The sequence below is a fragment of the Gopherus flavomarginatus genome, chromosome 4 (genome assembly GCF_025201925.1).
Source record: "Gopherus flavomarginatus isolate rGopFla2 chromosome 4, rGopFla2.mat.asm, whole genome shotgun sequence".
NCBI lineage: Eukaryota > Metazoa > Chordata > Testudines > Testudinidae > Gopherus > Gopherus flavomarginatus.
The window spans coordinates 181,501,004-181,521,108 of NC_066620.1; the positions used below are offsets into that span (position 1 = coordinate 181,501,004).

Below are 20,105 nucleotides of genomic sequence, written 5' to 3' on the forward strand. Positions count from 1 at the left end.
TCCTTTTACAGCTCTGGGAAAAGCACTATTAACAGAGTATTTTCCCCATATAAAGCATATGAGTATTGTGGTGTTCTCTTGGGAAAACATAACCAATACACAAGAAAATAATTAGAACAATTGTGACCTTCTTCATAAAACTTTGTACATAGGCAACTCTCAAAAGCTGAAGTGCATGGAACTTGACACTAACTTCTCAAATTTCCATATACTCCAGGGATTTCACTAATAAAAAGACAATTGGGGTAGGTTGTAGACAAAATAATTAGGACTTTCTTTTCCCCAATGAACTCTAAAGGGATTGTCATATATTTCTCCATATTCCATATCAGGGGGATGATGATTTATTTGGCATCTTGCACAAGTCCAGAGGTACAGATTTTAAAAACTGATGCCTAAAGCACCAATATTGCAATATACTGTAACATTACCAGGGTCTAACTTCAGTTCAGTTGCATCCATGTATATTCATAAGCTAAGTTAGAAGAGTGGATTGACTTTTTGCTTCCTTGGGAAAACTGCATGGATTGTCTGAAGGCTCTAAATGAAATGACATTAAAGAAGATCACTTTTGATAAATATAAAAAGAACACAATTAGCAAACACTACTAACCATTCATTGCTGCAAGTTGAATCCTCAGTTCTATTTTTTTTTTAAATCTGTGTCTGTTTTAGGATAACTAGCACCACTTTTTTTATTTGACAGATCAAAGAATTATATTGCAGTCAGGTCCACAAGGATTCAGGTACTCCTTCCTGCTCTATATAACTTCAGCAGCAAGAACAATATATGCATCACCTAATTTAACTGCAAATGGCTCTTTTTAGCATGAGTTGTCTGTTTAAAAAGAATGCACAACAGAACTCTTAACTGCATCCCAGAAGTCATGAAGCACCAGGCAGATAAGATCACAGTGGTTACCAGGAGTAGCAAATGGGGAAAGCACTACAGGAAATGAACTCTTGTCACTAATCTTAAGAGAGTGGTATATTTAGGTCAATTGTACCTGAAATCGTTTGGTGGGGTAATTGCTCTTTGGTCCAGACTCTGCTTTCTGAGCCTGTCAGGGTGCTTGTAGGTCCACTGGATTGGATTCACCAATTTTCCTCCAGATTCATTTTCTAAAAGAAAAAGAACAAAACACTTTGCTAAAAGGCAGCAAGCTTAAAAAAAAACAGCAGATAATCTCGTGTGTTTTTTTATCTTCTAAACTAAAGTTTATAATAAATACATGTTAGAATACTTTTTTAATATAGATAACTGATTTCTGCAGACAATTTACTGGAATAAAAATGGTCTAAACATTTATTCAATTATTCAAGCCTTTTATTGTGCCCCGTAATGACCATCTGGTAAAATTAAGGATGTAAGGTGACTTTCGTAATATTTTACTGCTTTAACTGATCAGTTAGTAGCCAGTACAAAAATTAAAATATTGGATTTAAATCCTATAAGGCATTGCAAGCTTTAAAACTTGGAGAGTCCTTTATCTGAAAAAGTGTTTATTGTTTATTGTACTGTTAATTATACATGTGTTGCACTTAGAACAGTGTGATAAATTCAGTTTTATAAAATCAAATCTAATAATGGCATAAACCAGATTCTACCTTTTACACAAGTTTCTTGGATTCACACTGGTACCAGAAATCAGACTCAAACGCTGTTGTTTTTAAAGTTTTCTTAGTATCACTATAATATTCTGTTTTGACAATATAACTCTAGTAATCTTTTTTCACATTAAAGATTTAGTGTTAATAGGACTAATTTTAAGATAAGAAAATACCTTCTCTAGCATATGTTCAGTATGTGTTCAGCTATAATGCAGATATAGTGTCATGTTTGAAGCGATTATTCATTGTTTGGCATTACTGTCTCCTGGAATTAAAGAAAAACTCATGATATAATGAAATATTGCTGAAGATTAAAAATGTACTCATTTTGCTTAAAAAAACCCTAAAGTTAGGAGAAGGAATTACAAACTGTATTGAAAGCTACAGTAGATGCATCAGTTGTTTCAGCTATTGTTTCTTGTGTTGGGCTCCAAATTCAAAGATACTCATTAAATTGAGTATACGGCAATAACAGACGAAGTGTTAATGGGGCAGCAGTGGAGTGTGTCAGGAAAATGAAGAGACCCTAAGGGGCTCACCATGCTGTTTATGATCAGCTCAATTCAGCAGTATTACCATAAATCCTCTAAAAGATACTGTACTAGACTTTTTATATATTCCTTCTCAGTCAAGGTAATATTCGAAGAGCTTAAAAGTTGGGACTTAAACTAAGATAAAATACTCTTTCATAAACAAAACAGGCTGCATATAAAATATAGTAAAAACAAGCTTTAGTATTTTCCTATTGGTGGGGGGAGTTACATAAATAACAACAAACAGAAGACTCATAGTGCTTTAAAAATGAGGAATATATATAAATGGAAAGGTTCTGCCTTTCACTCAGGGGAAAGTCCTATTCACAAAAGAGTCAGCATTTACTTCATAAGTGCAATTACATTTTAAAGGCCTGATCCCACAAATAATCAGTCAGATAAGTAGCTCAATTGAATATTCAGCATTACTCGTGAGAGCAAGGACTATTTATGAGATCCCTAAAGTCTTTACTCACAGGATATTTTTAAAACGTCATTTTGGGATAGAAAATTAACCCTAGCATTTAGCTATATTTTGTTAAAAAATAAAAATACTGTTAATTTCAACATTTTTGTTTACTGCATTAAGAAAAAGAGGTTTATAATCTCTTACATATAACAATGCCTTGATGACAACCTGACTCAGCCTTTACACACTGACCTTAGTGAGAGTCTTTTCTAAGTAAAAGCAGAGTAATGTACGCAGAATTCAGCCTAACACGGCTTTTTTTTTTAAACTGATGTGGTGCTATGCTGAGAATGACAATACCATGCCATATGAGTCCAATTATATTCTCAACTCATGGTAAAAATTATATTTATACAATAAATGCAGTATTGAAACTCGGTGATATGGCTTGTATTGTCTACTTTTTTATTTTTGTTTATATAGGAAATGCATATTTATCATTTACAACTTTTGATCAGGCATTACAGAGTTTATGCTGTGAATTAATTTCCCTTTTTGTTGGGGCTCCACTTCAGCACCAAAGCTAGCGACTGTAACCATAGCAGTGTAAAGGCAACCCCCCTATGACATCCATTATTCATTACTACTGACAACTCAAGCAGAAAGCAGACAGCTAAACTTTGACTTCTGCAGCAAAATTTAACATGTGAGTATTCACTTTCTTTCTTTCACTCTCTATATCCCTTATAAGCAAAAACTGATCTCCAAAGCATTTTCTTTCCATTACAAATATAAACAATCATTCACATGATCAATAAAACAGAATTCACTGCTTTCTTTTAAAAACAAAACCCTTTTTTTTCCTTTTTCTTAAAATATTGCCTAATTTTCAAAGGCACTAAGCTCTCATGACTGCTGCTTAAATCACTAACATCTTTGAAAATCAAACCACAGTTTAAATTTAGTTTTCATGAAGCTAAGGGGCTCATAACACTGACTTTTGTGTAGTTGGCCAGACATTTTCAAGCCTTATCTCTAAGTGACTATCTATATTTGCATGTGCAGTTGCTTTAACTGTGTGTGCAGAGCAAGTATTTCCATGCGGAAATAATTATTCAGGTACACACCCAGATGCCAGCTTGGTGAATACTCATACAAGTGTAGGTGGGCAATTGTGCATGGCAATTTTGAAAACTTGGCACATACATTTTTAATGCTTTCTGATCCTGAACTGAACACTCATTCCAGTGACCTAAACACAATTTAAATTAGTTCTGCAGAGGTAGAAACAGAGGTTTCTTGTGTAAAAGTAAGTGTAGAATGTGTCCTATAGTGCAGTGACCATCTGTACTGCCTAGCTCCTAAGAAAGGCATGTTTAAGGCTAGACTAAGTGACATGACCTCTGAGATGTAATAACCTAAGAATGGTGAAAACACCAGGCCTTGATATCTATTGTTACAAGCAAGAGATTTTTTTTTTTTTAAATAGTAGCACAAGCCTCAGGTCTCAATGTGCCTTGAAAACCTCTCTTGAAAGGGCCACATCCTGATTAATGCTGATGAGCTGCAATTCCCACTGAAGTCAATAGGAGCTGCAGGTGTTCATTTCTCATCAAGAGAAGGAAGGAAGGAAACAAAGCAACAAACAGAATATGTTCAGTAGCACACAGATCTCATGTGGATCCCTGCTATACCTGAGTGGGTTGTGTGCCTCCTTTCAATGTAGACAAGTCACTCAGCTATAGTGGTTACTTGGACTGTTTATTGTAGTAATTTTCATTTGCTTAATATTTATTGTGGGGAAAGGTGAAATAATTGAAACCATTTCCAGTAAGATAAGTAATTAAAAAGAACCAATAGGTTTAATACTAATATGCATACGGTATTTGTGATTACAAGTAGACTTCAGAAGAAGACAGCTTATATACATTTACAGATACCAAAATCCAAACTCTTTGATTACTCAGCCACTGCCTGAATCAAAACACAGTGGCCAATCCTACTCTTGCTGACATCAGTGATTGCCAGTTACTTCAGCAGACACAGGATCAAGCCCAGAGAATTTCACTTCTGGAAACAAATATAAGGATACTTTACATAAGAAGTGACAAGGAGTCAGATGCCTTATTGTTCAGTTAGAATGTGATGGACTGAATCCATTTGCAAAACAGAGTATTTATTTAGAGTAGAAACAGTAACTTCCACTGAATTGCTGGGGTCCTACCTGCCCACAGAAGCAATACACTTCTAGCTGTCAATGACTATAAATGCTGGTGAGTCTTTACATTGCAGCTTATCTACCTTTTACCATCAATAAACAGAGCTACTGCCAATCCTATTTTGAGGCAAATCTAGACCTCAGCCTCACACAGCACAACACAGAAAAAGGAGAATTAAAATGGGCAATCTGAAACAGGAGGAATTAACGCAAGGAATGCCCTTTTTCTGAAAAAGGCGACATCCAATGCTGACATTCAGTGACCTCTGAAATTCTGAGACTGTCAACTTTAAAGGCAGACAGTGCATCAGCATCCTTGCACATACGGAACGGCGTGTTTTCTTGATGTCAAGCTTAGCTTCGGTATGATTAATGGTTCAAAGAATCAGTCGCTGCCAAACAAGGATTTAAAATTAATGAGGAAACAATGTAACTGGCACTGAAGGGGGTTTTGGGGAAGGTTGCAGGTATTTCTCAACGTAGGGGCACAATCTTGCCTTTCTGAACGCGAGGCACGCTGGCAACGTGGCTCAGGGGATTGCTCTGAAGCACTACTTGCTGCTGCTCCAAATGAGCAGCGAACCCTGCCACTAGCACAAGCACCTAATGCCAAAGGTAGCATGCCTGAAAGACAATCAGGGGTATGGCATTATCCTGCAGTGGGCTGACCATAGTATCTGTGGAGTGTTGCCAGGTAGGCTCCCACCTGGCATTCAAAGGAGCACAAGTCCATATTCTGCTCTGCTCTCGCATGAGTCCACTGGGAGCAGTGGAGAGACAGGTTCACTGCATTCTAACCCACCCACACAATGCGGGCCAAAATTTTACCCTATATCTTGAAATCTAACATCCTGTGACACTGCTCTTTATGCCAGGGAAATGCTTTTAAAGGTAAAAGCTCTTGGTTTTAGAAGCGTTTTAAAAGTTAAAAAAAATCATTCCGAGGTTCAGATTCACATCTTCAGTGCAGCATTGCACAAAGAGCCAAAGCAGAAGAAAACAAACCAGAGTACTCAAAGGGAGATACCAATGATTCTCCCTTCTGGACAGACACAGCTGTCTTCTGTGTCAGCCTAGATGGTACAATGAAGGGATCTTCAGAAAATGCTGGTAGACTGTTAGAAATTCACACAAAAACACACCAATAAATGGTTTACCAGAGTGTTAGGACATACCATTTTATAGTTCTACATTAACAATTTTAGCTCAAGCATTTTATTGAGAGTGCATGTGGCCAGTGGGCATGCATTGCTGATGCCACTAAAAGGTGCCAGATTTTGGTTATAGCAATTTATACTCTGTGTGTACATACAAGCTAAATTCTGTCCTTGGAGAAAAATGCAGGGCTCCTTCTTACTTCCATGTGCCCTTGTATGTTTATCCAAGGCAGAGTGTTATCTTTATAACTACAGTTAGATTTTATAGATGAACTACTGGAACTCCCATAATGAGTAATTTAACAGCCATGTACTCTTTTAAGCTAAATTAACAACTCAGCTACGGTACCATGAAACGAATGGCATACCACCAAAAACAACAGACTTTCCTAAGCATCAGCGTTATCCCCAGTACAATACTAGCATAACGGAAAACATGGTTTCTGCTTCAAGAAACTTATACTCTGCCACAGACAACAGACCAAATAAATAGACAAATATTTATTACTAGGGCCCTACCAAACTCGCAGTCCATTCTGGTCAATTTCATAGTCATAGGATTTTAAAAATCATAAATTTCACAGAGTCAGATATTTAAATCTGAAATTTCACAGTATTGTAACTTAGGGGGTCCTGACCCAAAACAGGGTAATGGGAGGCAATACCATGCCAGGCCACCCTTATTTCTGCACGGCTGCTGGCAGCAGCACTGCCTTCAGAGCTGGGCTCCCAACCAGCAGCCGTGGAGCTTCCTGCAGCCAGGGAAGGTTCTCAAAGATGGGTGTAACCTGGCCTCGGGAGCAGCCTGGGCAGGAGAAGAGGAAGTCCTGTCCCTCTCCAGCCCATCCAGGACTAGCAGCTGGAACCTGGCGCACAGTAGGAGTCCCTAGCCCTCATTTCTGCCCCTCCCCGGTGTCAGACCCAGTGCTTGGTAGTGAAAGAGGCACTAAGGCTGGCTGTGTGTGGAGAGGGTGACCACAGTAACGCCTGACTAGTCACCCACCTGTAAGGCCAGCCCACCCCCCCACAAATTGATGACCCCCCCATACAATGCCACCCTCACTCCTGTGCTGCTGTTGGCGGCAACGCTGCCTTCAGAGCTGGGTTCCCAAACCTCCAACTCTCTGAAATCTGGTCTCCCTTACAACAGCCACATTTCACAGAGGAGATCAGATTTCATAGTCCATGATGCCGTGAATTTGGTTGGACCTGATACAGGACTTATTATTGTGCATATTTTTAAAGCACACATCACCATGCTATCTGCGCACTATTATGTCTCTGATATATTTGATTCACAGTGTTAAGGTCTAAACATCAATGGTGCTTTTTTTATATTTATATATGCATAGAGAAAGTTAACATCAACCATTCTGTAATGTGCAATCCAGTTTCATAGGACAATAGTGTTTTTGTTTTGTTTTGTTTTTTTAAATAGGCTACCCTGTTGAAATCCAGTCTGTGTTTTACTGCTGCCAGAACATCACAGGGAAGAAAAGGGATATGTTAGTGGTGGTGATCCCAAGATACCTAGCTGTCACTCACCTTTTTCTGGTTACAAGCTTCTGCAGTCCTTGACCAAGAGAAACTGCCATACCACACTTAATTCTGATGGGAATGCACTTTGAAAATGTAATATAGTACAAGACTATTTTACATGAATATACAGTATGTTAAGGTTCCCAGTGCTAACAGGCAAACAACATGCTACTAAATTAAATGCAGAAATAGTCAATATTACGGTTTTCTGAAAATGTTCTGGATCTCATCTCCTTTCGTAGGGTTGTTCTACACATGGAAACCCTTGACTTGGTGAGATCTTCACCCCAACTCTGGCCCCTTTACACTGCTTAAAGAGCTTTAAAAGCCCGAGCTCCAACTAGGGGAGGATTCCTCTTGCTTAGGATTATGGTAGAGATCAGTAAGGCTGCCCTGCAAAACCCCCCACTCAAGCCCTCGCACATAGGGCATGCTGGGGGAAGGTCTGCATTACTGCAAACTTCACTGTAGTGCTACAGCTCACACAGCAGCCCAGTGAGGCTGCCATGAGTTCCACAGGCCCTGAGGGCCTGGTTACACTGAGGTCCTCTCCACCTTTGGATCAGGAGGGCACAAAGATGACAAAGACATTTTGGCCCCACTTCCCTGGGCTACAAGCTCTTAGAGGCATAGCAAAGAAGCTCACTCTTTATCTCCAACTCTGGAGAGTTGTACATTGCATTGTCCCAGAAGACCATAGCTGAATCAGAATTCTTAAAGAATAGGTTGCCTGTGCTGTAACCAGGCCCCAATGCATTAAGAGTCTTGATGATGGCCAGAATCTTGAATCAAAGTGAAATGGGTCTTTATGATTAACAACTAATAGCAAGAGATACTTCTAATAGGCTCTATGCTGTTCCCATTGAAGTCAATGGCAATTGGTAAAATTCCCATTTGATTGCATTGGGAGCAAGACAGCACCCATAAACTCAGGTAAAATGCTTTTAAAGTCTCTTCTTTTGCTGCTAGATTACCTGCAGATTGTAAATTAGCACCATTGTCAGTAGTTTAGATTGATCTTCTTCCTGTTGCTGATTATTGGAAGTGATATACAGATCTAAGCCTGAAATGAAGCAAAGCCAGTCCCCTGGCCGCCACCCCCAGACAATTTTAACAATGTTAAATAGGATCTCTCATTTTGTCTGTGAATTTAAAATATTCAGCATTATTACTGAAGCAAAGAATATTTATTCCAGAAGCCCAAAGGATGCTGTTGCTTAAAATTTTCCAGTTGCTAATCAATAACCCCAACAGAAAAATTTAATCATGCAACAGTATAGGATAGCTCAATAATACAAAACACAAAGAAGCAAATGCTCCTTATTTTCCATGATTAAGAAGCTTCAGGGAATATTAGCAGCTAAGTGCACAGACTTTTCACTTGCCAGACAGCTGTATAAAAATATGTCTGAGTCACAGCGGCTATGGATCTTCAAGTGCAAAGTGGGTGACAGAGTCTAAACAGACAGCGATTGAAAAAGATCAGCAGGATTGTGTAAATGTTGTATTTGCATCATTCATAACAGTTGGACCAGCAGAAACAGTCTACAGGTAGTTCTCCAAGGGCTATCGTATCAAGTGAATGATGAGGAGAACCAGGGACTCAGGTACCAAGGTGAAGAATGTGAGATAGATAGAAAGCCTAGCAGATGGGAAGGAAAAGGCAGAAGGGGTGGGGTGAAGGAATGGGGAAGATTATACATATCATGACATGTATTACATATAATATAAATCCCTAACATACAATGCATATTTACCACAACTTTTGACACAGCTTTCAATGGAGAGCTAAGAGCTTGGTACTTCTTGATAAGATATTTAAGTATTTTCTGTTCTGCTTCCTTAAGGAGCACTGTATTATAATCCCTAAAATATATTTCAATTCTACATTATACAAGTCTTAATGTGGGTTTTTTTAAAAGGTGTTTCTATTTAAAACAAAAAAGTAATAACATGTGCTATACATTCTACAAAATGAAACACTGCAGAAAGGTTGAGAAAATAAATTAGTTAAAAAAAGCAAAGCCATCACTGAGTCACTAGGTCTCATGAAAACGGCAGTAGATCTTTAAACGGTAACATCTGAAAAGACATTTGAGGAAATGAGAAGCAAAGTTCCTCCTTTATTTTGCTGATATCCAGTTGAAACAGAAAAAAACGAGAAAAAATGTATGACAAAAATTTAGTCTTAATTAACTTAAACAACTCTTCTTAATCACAAAATTGGCTCAGAAAAGATTGCTACCATAAAGTAAAACAGGTTGCAGGCTGCGGTCCTTTATGTAAAAGCAAATGTCAAAAGAAAAGCTCTGATATTTGGTTGTAGGCTCCCACTTTTCACATAGGCATTTCCTAAATCCATGTTTGATGAGCTTCCCCAGCTATAAATTCTGTAAATTCCCTCTGGAGCAGTACAGAGTGTGCTTCATGAAAATGTCATCTGCCAGTGCTGCAATTACTCACACTCCAGCAATCATGTGCACAATGCAGAATGGGTCGAATTCAGGTGAGAACGAGAACCAGCAATCAAGCCTCTGGAATTGAGAACAAAGCCATTTTCTTTCATTTGCCATCAACACAACCATCAAGGCCTTAATTACAAGGCAAGTGTCAAGCCTGGCTGCTGAAAGGCTTATTATTATACAGCTCAGCTTCAAATCAGTTTTGTATTGATGAACTGCAAAAATGAGGAAGCCAGTTTAGCCCCACAAGAAAAAAAACAGGGACTAAATGATTAGATGATTGGCAGGGAAAAACAGAGACATTTAAAATACATATATTAGATGTTGAGGGGGGGACACGACAAAACACCTGAAATCTATAAATACATTTCCCAATATAACAGAAAATCTGTGTAGTCCAAGATTTAAAGTACATTTGCTTTTATTGATATCATTGTAGCACTCACAAAATGCACTGCAGAAAGGCTCCCGTTCTGTCTTAGGGTAATGGAATATTTTCCTATGATTATTCTCAGATTCAGTCTTATATTTAACTGTATGTGTTTATTAGACAGATAGACAGACACACTCTCTCACACACACACAGAGGTAAGATTAGGTATATCCACATGCCCTTGGACAATTGTCCTACTAGCACTAGATTATTCCCCATCTTTATGAGATAATTGAACACTAAAACAGAAGTTTCAAAAATACCCCTTACATTTTCTAAGCAAAAGGCATGGTCTATGTTGATTGAACTGAAATATCAGCGATCAGCTACAGAGTAGTTTAAAAAAAATCAAAAGTTCTACTTTTCACTGCTTTCTATAACAATAATTTTCGCCATGATACATAACATACTATTACAGCAACGTCTGATTTTTGGAACAGCTGCGTATGCAGCATTAGACTAACCACTGGATCCCATTCTGATCTTTTGGGTATTTCCGCCCAAGCCTTGACTTATTCTGTGCATGTCCTATGTGACTGGGGGAATATGTGCTCAGCCTAGTGGTCTGCCCTTTTGATATCTAAGACGAATGGCCACATTAGCAGCTAGTAAGAAAGCGTTTAGGTCAGGGAACATTTTACTATCAATGTTATGTATCAACCTGGTGGAAACGTGTTTTACCTAATATGGTGACAGTCCAAAGTCCTTATTCTGATCCCTGCATTGCGTTGATATCCATCAGATGAATCTGTTATATATTTTATTTCTTGCAGCCATGTCACCACTTTGTGCAAGTTGAAGATTAAGTGGCCCATGTTCCAGCAGGATATTAAAGTGTTTGAAATCAACAAAATGGGAAGACATAGATCAAAACAAAAAGTTATGAGGTGATGATGTTGATAGTCAAATGATAATTTTGTTGCTTTATATATTGTAATGTGGTGGTCTGATCTGAATCATGTACTGTACATACGTATTACCTACAGCAAAACTTCATACAAAATCAAACGTTCAAAAGTTGGGAAATCAAGGAATTATGTTACCTATTGACAATGGCCCAAGATATTTCAAGGAAAGACAAAAGAATAAGAATTCAATAGCTTTATTATAAAATTACATTTTAAAAGTAAAGGGGATGATTTTTTTCAAAAAACGAAAGGGCAGTTGGGCTCCTAGAACCGATTTTTAAAGGTTTTTAGGTGCCTACTAATGTAGATGGCTGCCTAGTGCAGTGGTCCCCAAACTGTGGGGAGCAACCCCGAGGAGAGCACAGAGGGATACTGGGAGGGCCAGGGGAGGGGCACGGGCCAGCCCCTCTTCACCCACTGCACTGCTGCATCTCCAGCTCCTGGATGAGGCTCCGCTCCCAATCCTGACCTTGGCCCCCAACTGTGGCCCCCGATCCCAGCCCCACCCCCAGCCATGGCTCCGCTCCTGGCCTTGGCCCTAGCCCTAGTCCAGCCCTCAGCCTCGGCTCCACTCCTGACTGCAGACTTGCCACCAGCTGCAGCCCCACCTCATCTCCCTTACCGGTCTCTGTGCCACACCCTAGAGCCACAGCCCCACTCCTGGCCCTGACTCCTGGGGTGAGGCATGGACAGCGGTAAGGCGGGGTGCAACGGTGAAAAGTTTGGGGACCTCTGGTCTAGTGGGATTTTCAGATGCCCTTAAATGCCAAATGTCCATTAATTTCAATAAGAGTTAGGCACCTATGTGTTTTCAGAAATCCCACTAGGCACGTATATGCATCTGTGAATACTTAAAATACTTAAAATTCTGGCCCCTACTGAAATTCAATGAGAGTTGGGTATCTACCTCCACTGTCTAGAGCTCATCGGCCCTTAACCAGGGGGCAGGGCTACTCAGGGAGACCAAGTGTTTAAAAAAGCCCACTCCTAAGTGACCAGAAGAGCTAGTGAGCAGGAAAAGCTAACAAGGGAGTTTGCGAGGGAAATTAGAGAGGAAATGGGGGTGGAGGGTGGGCTAGATACATCTGAAGAATGATAATTAAGTGTAAGGCAATTAACATCCCCTGATTAAAAAAAACAATAAAAGAAAGAGCAGCAGGAGTAAAAAAAGAATGCAGGCAGAATTCCAGCAACAGAGTGGGGGCTACCCACTTTATTGCACTGAATGCAGCAAGTACAATTACCTGCCTTATGGGTGGGTGGCATATGTGTGCATCCAGTGCAAGGAGCTCCTGGCCCTCAGAGTCTGCGTACTTTGAAGACCAGAGTGGCTGAATTGGAGGAGCTAAGGGAGACAGAGAGATACACAGATGAGAATTTCTGGGACACAGTAGAGTAGTCCTATCCCACATCTGACAGCCTCCTATGCTGATAATAAAGATAAAAGTCTCAGGGAAGGAGAACATCCAGCTGCAGTTGAGGGAAACAATTCCATAGTTGGGACCCCCTCCTTCCAGATGATGTCATGGTATCCTCTCACACTGAGGATAACTCTATGGGGTAGGGAACTCCAGTTATTAGGAAGAGACAGGTAAGTTATGGGGTATTTGATCTTTTTAAACATAGATAGCTGGGTGTGTGATGACCAAGACAACTGCCTGATGGTTGTAGATCTTTCATAGAATCATAGATTATTAGGGTTGGAAGAGACCTTAGGAGATCGTCTAGTCCAACCCCCTGCTCAAAGCAAGACCAATCCCCAAATGGCCCCCTCAAAGATTGAACTCACAACCCTGGGTTTGGCAGGCCAATGCTCAAACCACTGAGCTCTCTCTCCCCCTGAATTTTTTTTAGAATATCAGGGTTGGAAGGGACCTCAGGAGGTCATCTAGTCCAAGCCCCTGCTCAAAGCAGGACCAATCCCCAGACAGATTTTTGCCTCTGACCTTAAATGGCCCCCTCAAGGATTGAATTTACAACTCTGGACATCCCTCCCCCACCTTTCAAGACATCAAGATAGATTTATGTGTAGTATTAGGGAGGAGCTGGTAGTCGTGGTACATGTAGATACCAATGACATAGGGAAGGATAGGGGAGAGAAGTCCAGGACCTCTAAGGTAGCATTCTCTGAAATGCTTCCAGTTCCACACACTGGGCCAGTTAGACAGGCAGAGCTGCAGGGTCTTAATGCATGGATGAGATGATGGTGTAGGGAGGAGGGGTTTAGATATATTAGGAACTGGGGAACCTTTTAGGAAAGGGGAAGCCTATACAGGAAGGATGGACTCCACCAAAACCAAAATGGAACCAGATTGCTGGCACTGAAAATTAAGAAGGTCGTAGAGCAGTTTTGTTTTAAAAAAAAGGCTGGGGGAAAGTCAACAGGTGCAGAGGAACACGTGGTTCAGGCAGACACATCCCTTGGTGGGGTGGGGGCTCTATTAAAGAAGATTCTCTATGTCCTAGTAAGGAGGAGAGGGTGGAAGATAATAAAATATGGGTAGGATGCGATAAGAAACAGTTAAATGAAGAAGAGTCCCATTCAATTAAATCACATACTGGAAGACAGCTAAAAAAGTGACAATTTTAAGTGCTTATACACAAATACTAGAAATCTAAATACTAAGATGGTTGAGCTTCAGTATATTAAATGGGGATATTGATATAATAGGCATCACAGAAACTTGGTGGAATAAGATGACAAGTGGGACTTGGTAATACCAGGGTACAAAATACATCGGATGGGCAGAATAGGTTATTCTGATGAGGAAGTGGCACTATATATGAGAGAAAGCAGAGTCAAATGAACTAAAAATCTTAAGTGAACCAAACTGTACCATAGAATCTCTATGGATAGTAATTCCATGTTTGAATAAGAAGAATATATCAGTAGAGATATACTATCGACCACCTGACCAGGAAATGCCCAGGGAGATTCAAGAGACTATAATAATAAAAAACTCAATAATAATAATGGGGGATTTCAACTAACCCCATACTGACTGTGTACATATCACCTCAGCACAGGATGCAGAGATAACATTTCTTGACACCTTAAATGCTGGTCCTGGAACCCACAACAGGAGAGGCAATTCTTGATTTAGTCTTAAGGTGGAGCACAGGATCTGGTCCAAGAGGGGAATATAGCTGAATCACTTGGTAATAGTGACCATAATATAATTAAATGTAACATCCCTCTGGCAGGGAAAACACCACAGCAACCCAACATAATAGCATTTAATTTCAGAAAGGGGAATTACACAAAAATGAGGAAATTAGTTAAACAGAAACTAAAAGGTACAGTGCCAAAAGTGAAATCCCTGCAAGCTGCATGGAAACTTTTTAAAGACAGAATAATAGAGGCTCAATTTAAATATATACCCCAAATTAAAAAAACACAGAGGACCAAAAAAGTGCCACCGTGGCAAAACAACAAAGTAAAGGAAGCAGTCAGAGGCAAAAAGGAATCCTTTGAAAAGTGGAAGTTAAATCCTAGTGAGGAAAATAGAAAGGAGCATAAACTATGGCAAAGGAAGTATAAAATATAATTAGGCAGGCCAAAAAAGAATTTGAAGAATAGCTAGCCAAAGACTCAAAAAGTAATAGCAAAAAAAATTTAAGTACATGAGAAGCAGGAAGCCTGCTAAACAACTAGTGAGGCCACTGAAAGATCGAGATGCTAAAGGTGCACTCAAGGTCGATAAGGTCATTGCGGAGAAACTAAATGAATTCTTTGCATCGGTCTTCACAGCCGAGTAGGTAAGCGAGCTTCCCAAACCTGAGCCATTCTTCTTAGGTGACAAATCTGAGGAACTGTCCCAGACTGAGGTGTCAGTAGAAGAGGTTTTGGAACAAACTGATAGAGCCCTGTGTGGATACAAATTTATACTTGTGGATGCAGATATCCGCAGAACCACAGGGCTCTCCCAGGAACCGCTGTGGCGAAAGGAGCAGAAAATGGGGCCACCAATTCTGGAGCCAGCACCCCATGCCAGCAGCTCCTCTAGCGTGGCTGTACTGCCCCAAGCCCCGCCTACTAGGGCGGGCACCAGTCTCACCGGGAGCTGTCTCTGGTCGTGCTCTTGTGTTCAAGCAGCACACATGCCCCCAGACAGGGGACGCAGACAGCTGCATGGAAGGGTCAGGGGCAGCATAGATGAACATGATTTGTTGGGTAAGAGTCAATATGTTTTTTGTAAATGGCAATCATGTCTCACCAATCTACTAGAATGCTTTGAGGGGGATCAACAAGCATGTGCACAAGTGTGATTCAGTGGATATAGTGTCCTTAGATTTTCAGAAACCCTTTGACAAGGTCCCTCAATAAAGGCTCTTAAGCAAAGTAAGCAGTCATGGGATAAGAAGAATAAGAGGTAAGGTCCTCTCATGGATCAGTAGCTGGTTAAAAGATGGGAATCAAAGGGTAGGAATAAATGGTTAGTTTTCAGAATGGAGAGATGTAAATAGTGGTGTCCCCCAGGGGTCTGTACAGAGACCAGTCCCATTCAACATATTCATAAATGATCTGGAAAAAAGGGGTGAAAACAGGGCAAGAAAATGGCAGATGAAATTTAGTTCTCATAACTGCAAAGTAATGCACACTGGAAAACATAATCCCAACTATGCATTCAAAACGAACGATGGGACCTAAATTAGCTGCTACCATTCAAGAAAGAGATTTTGGAGTCATTGTGAACAGTTCTCTGAAAACATCCATCCCATGTGCAGCAGTCAAAAAAGCTAACAGAATGTTGGGAATCATTAGGAAAAGGATAGATAATATGACAGAAAATATATTGCTTCTATATAAATCCATGGTACGCCCATATCTTGAATACTGCATGCAAATCTGGTCATCGCATCTCAAAAAAAAACATTAGAACTGGAAAAGGTACAGAGAACGGCAACAAAAATGATTAGAGGTATGGAAAAACTTCCAAATGAGGAGAGATTAAAAAGACTGCGACCTTTCAGATTGGAAAAGAGATGAGTAGGGAGAGATATAATAGAGATCTATAAAATCTTGACTGGTGTGGAGAAAGTAAATAGGCAATTGTTATTTACTCCTTCTCATAACACCAAGGACTAGTGGTCACCAAATGAAATTCATAGGCTTCAGGTTTAAAAACAAACAAAAGGAAGTATTTTTTCACACAACGCACAATCTGTGGGACTCTTTGCCAAGACCATAACAAGGTTAAAAAAGAACTAGATAAGTTCATGGAAGTTAGGTACAATGGGTATTAGCCAGGATGGACAGGGATGCAAAACCATGCTATGAAGTGTCCCTGGCCTCTGTTTGCCATATGGTGTGAATGGGCAACAGGGATGGATCATTTGATGATTACTAGTTCTTTTCATTCCTTCTGAAGCACCTGGCATTGACCATTGTCAGAAGACAAGATACTAGGCTAGATGGATCGTTGGTCTGACTCAGTATGGCCGTTCTTATATTCCTATCTTCCAATTTATGCCTTTCAAATTATCCCCCTATTTGGATATTGCACAACACTTCTGGCAGAGCTGATCTAGCCTTTTGTGATTAATACTAATATATATTGCCTTTCTTTCAAAGATTTGATACAAAACTACTCAAGATAACTAAGTCCCAGGCAGACTGCGAAGAACTACAAAAGAATCTCCCAAAACTAGGTGACTGGGCAACAAAGTGGCAGATGAAATTCAATATTGATAAATTCAAAGAAATGCATATTGGAAAACATAATACCAATTATACATATAAAATGATGCAGTCTAAATTAGCTATTATCACGCAGAGCTGATCTGCAGCTGGGTGGCCCAGCCTGTGTGTGTGTTAGAGGAGGCTTTAATAGCCTGGCTCAGCAGGACAGGTTAAAGGGGGCCCATGCTGACAGAATAGGTAGACTCAGTGATACCTCAGCACATCAGGTGGCTTCCTAAGAGGCTCCTGTGACAAGTTATGCCCAACTCCCATTTTCAAAAGTGACCTCAGCACTTAGAAGCCTAAATCTCACTGGCTATGTCTTCTCAGTGCCCCCACGCCCTGCCCACCCACAAAAAGAAAAAAAGCTAGCAGAGACAAGCTTAGGTAGTTTTTACTTCAATGTAGCTCACCAGGTCAACACCATACACCCCACCTTATGCTAGTATTTCACATCTACACTGAGGTAGAAACTACCAAGGCCATGTCTCCACTAGAATTTTACAGTGAGATCGCTAATGTGCATTAGTTATGGCACTGTAAAAACACACACCTTTTTTGGCAATAAAGATACACCCATTGAAAGTCAAGGGGAGTTAGGCTCCTAATTGCTTAAGTCACTTCCGAAAATGGGTCTTAGGCACTTCTGAAAACATTACCCACTCTGCATTTCTTACTCACTCAAAACTCCCACTTAAGCAGAAACACACCAAATAGTTTGCATTTTTTTAAAATCCATGTATTTTTAGGAGTAGTTTTTTTCTTAATGTTTACTGGACATCTCTTCTGTTGACATCCCTCCTTCAGTACTTACAGGGCTTTGGCTCTCAGCAGTCTTAAAGCCATTTCTGAACCATTAATGTTCTGCTTGTGTAAAATACAACTAAATTCAGAGGTGTTTAATTTCCCCAGTACAGTTGTTCCTATTTCAAGATGGAAATTAAATCCAGCTTGCCTATGATCAAAATGCCACAGAAAGACATAGCCAAGCCAATAATTTCCCTTTTAAAATGGCTTACACACACACATACTTTTCTTCTTTTCTCTTGTCTTTTCTTTACCTCTGCCCACATCAGTGAGGTCCTATCTTTCAGTCATGCTTCACCCACATTTGTGTTCTTTCTACTTTGTATCAAACAATCTAAGCTGAGGGAATTAAAACTTCCAATTTTAGGTTTTTTAAGACATGACAAGAACATGACAGTTAAAAGTGCAGTGAGGGGTGAAGCCCTACTGAAAGAGAGTTGCTTTGAGAGGGCAGTTATACAACAGGATGGGAGCTAAGGAAACAAAGGACCAAAATAAAAACTGAACATAATATACAATCTTACTGAAATACTTGCGTACTAACTATCGTGTTACAAAATTTTCCCCTAGGGATTTCTCTCACCATTTATGAAGCTCTATTTTCCTCCTTTTAACTCTATTGTCTACGTACATGGGTGAAGGAGATATGGAATTAGATATAGCTCATTCTGCAGCCCATCAGCATTGTTTCATGTGTCTGCCTGAGAGGGTCACCACAGAGCAACATAAGCCTTGTGGAGATAGGTATGTTAACGCCATAGTTGATTTGGAAGTAGGAGGCGAAGGTGCTGATTCAGAAAGATACTTAACTATACATCTAACTTTAAGCACATTAATTCAGTGAGACTGTTTTTGTGCTTGAAATTAGGCACACACTTAACTACCTTGATGAAGTAGAAGCAAGACCTCAATTTGTAACTTTCTGCATTGCACTGCCACAGCAAAGGATAAATTTTTCATAACTGTTGTTTTTTGAGATATCCATTCCATTCTAGGTGTGCGCAAGCCTGCATGCGTGGTCGTCAGATATTTTTGCCTTAGCAGTATCCGTAGGGTCAGCTGCGGTGCCCCGTTGAGTACCACACTCATGCACCAGTATATCAGGCACTGGACCTATGCCCTCTCAGTTCCTTCTTGCCAACAACTACAACAGAGGGGCAGGAGGCCGGGTAACGAAATGGACGTGAGCAACACATCTCAAAGAACAACAGTTACAAAAAATGTGGGTAACTGTTTTGTCTTCGAGTGCTTGCTCATGTCGATTCCAGTCTAGGTGACTCACAAGCTGGATCCATGGCGGTGGACTCAGAGATCATGATAGTGTGGCTTGCAGCAATGCTCTGCCAAAGCCAGCGTTGTTTCAACCTTGCTGGGTAAGTGCATAATGAGATGTAAATGGGTGGACAGATGACCAGATAGCTGCCCTGCAGATCTCTTGGACTGGCATCTCTGCCAGGAAGGCAGCCGATAATGCCTGCGCCCTAGTTGAGCGTGCCATTATGATTGCCGATGGATCCACCTTTATCACCTCATAGAAGTAGCGGATTCAGGCCGTAATCCATAACAAAATCCTCTGAGCAGATGCTGGGTGACCTTTCATCCTGTCTGCCACTGCAACAAACAACTGTGTTGACTTACAGAATGGTTTTGTTCTAAGTAGAAGGCCAGGGCCTGACATCCAGGGTGTGTAGCCTGCACACCTCATCCGATGCATGAGACTTTTGAAAGAAGACATGTAAGTATATGTTCTTCTTCGAGTGATTGCTCACATCCATTCCAGTTAGGTGTGCGCGCCACGCGTGCACGTTCGTCGGAAACTTTTTACCCTAGCAACTCCAGTGGGCCGGCAGGTCGCCCCCTGGAGTGGCGCCGCCATGGCGCTCAATATATATCCCTGCCGGCCCACCCGCTCCTCAGTTCCTTCTTACCGCCGTGTCGGTCGTTGGAACTGTGGAGCGCGGCATAGCTGTCCTCCACGTCCCTAGCTCTCCTTGTTATCTCTAGTTATCTCTCGTTATTGTTATAGTTGTTAGTTCGATTGTTTAGTATAGATAGTAGTAATTAAGTGTAAATAGTGTAGTAAATAGTTTTTCGCCGGGGGCTCTAGCCCTTCCCGGCACCCGGCACCGGGCTCATGCCTGGTTCGCCGGGCTTCAAGCAGAGTGCAGCCTGCAAGAAGCCTATGCCTACCAGCGACCCCCACGACGCGTGCCTGAAGTGCCTGGGGGAATCGCACAGATCGGACAAGTGCCGCATCTGCAAGGCTTTTAAGCCAAGGACAAAAAAGGAGAGAGATCAAAGGCTCCGGACTCTCCTTATGGAGGCGGCTCTTGACCCGGCGGCTT

General features: G+C 40.7%; 1 protein-coding gene across 22 annotated transcripts in view; it reads right to left on the bottom strand.

Moving 5' to 3' along the window:
• The window catches only part of MYT1L (myelin transcription factor 1 like), a 525,010-nt gene that overhangs the window by 392,702 nt on the left and 112,203 nt on the right, over positions 1 to 20,105 (bottom strand). For 20 of the 22 annotated variants that reach the window (XR_007774015.1, XM_050950633.1, XM_050950632.1 and 17 more), the window contains one exon: positions 1,008 to 1,122. The gene's annotated coding sequence lies outside the window, so the exon portion shown is untranslated. Of the gene's footprint in view, positions 1 to 1,007; positions 1,123 to 1,784; positions 1,804 to 12,514; positions 12,607 to 20,105 lie in introns of those variants that run through there. The other 2 variants (XM_050950631.1, XM_050950637.1) reach the window with 2 other exon arrangements.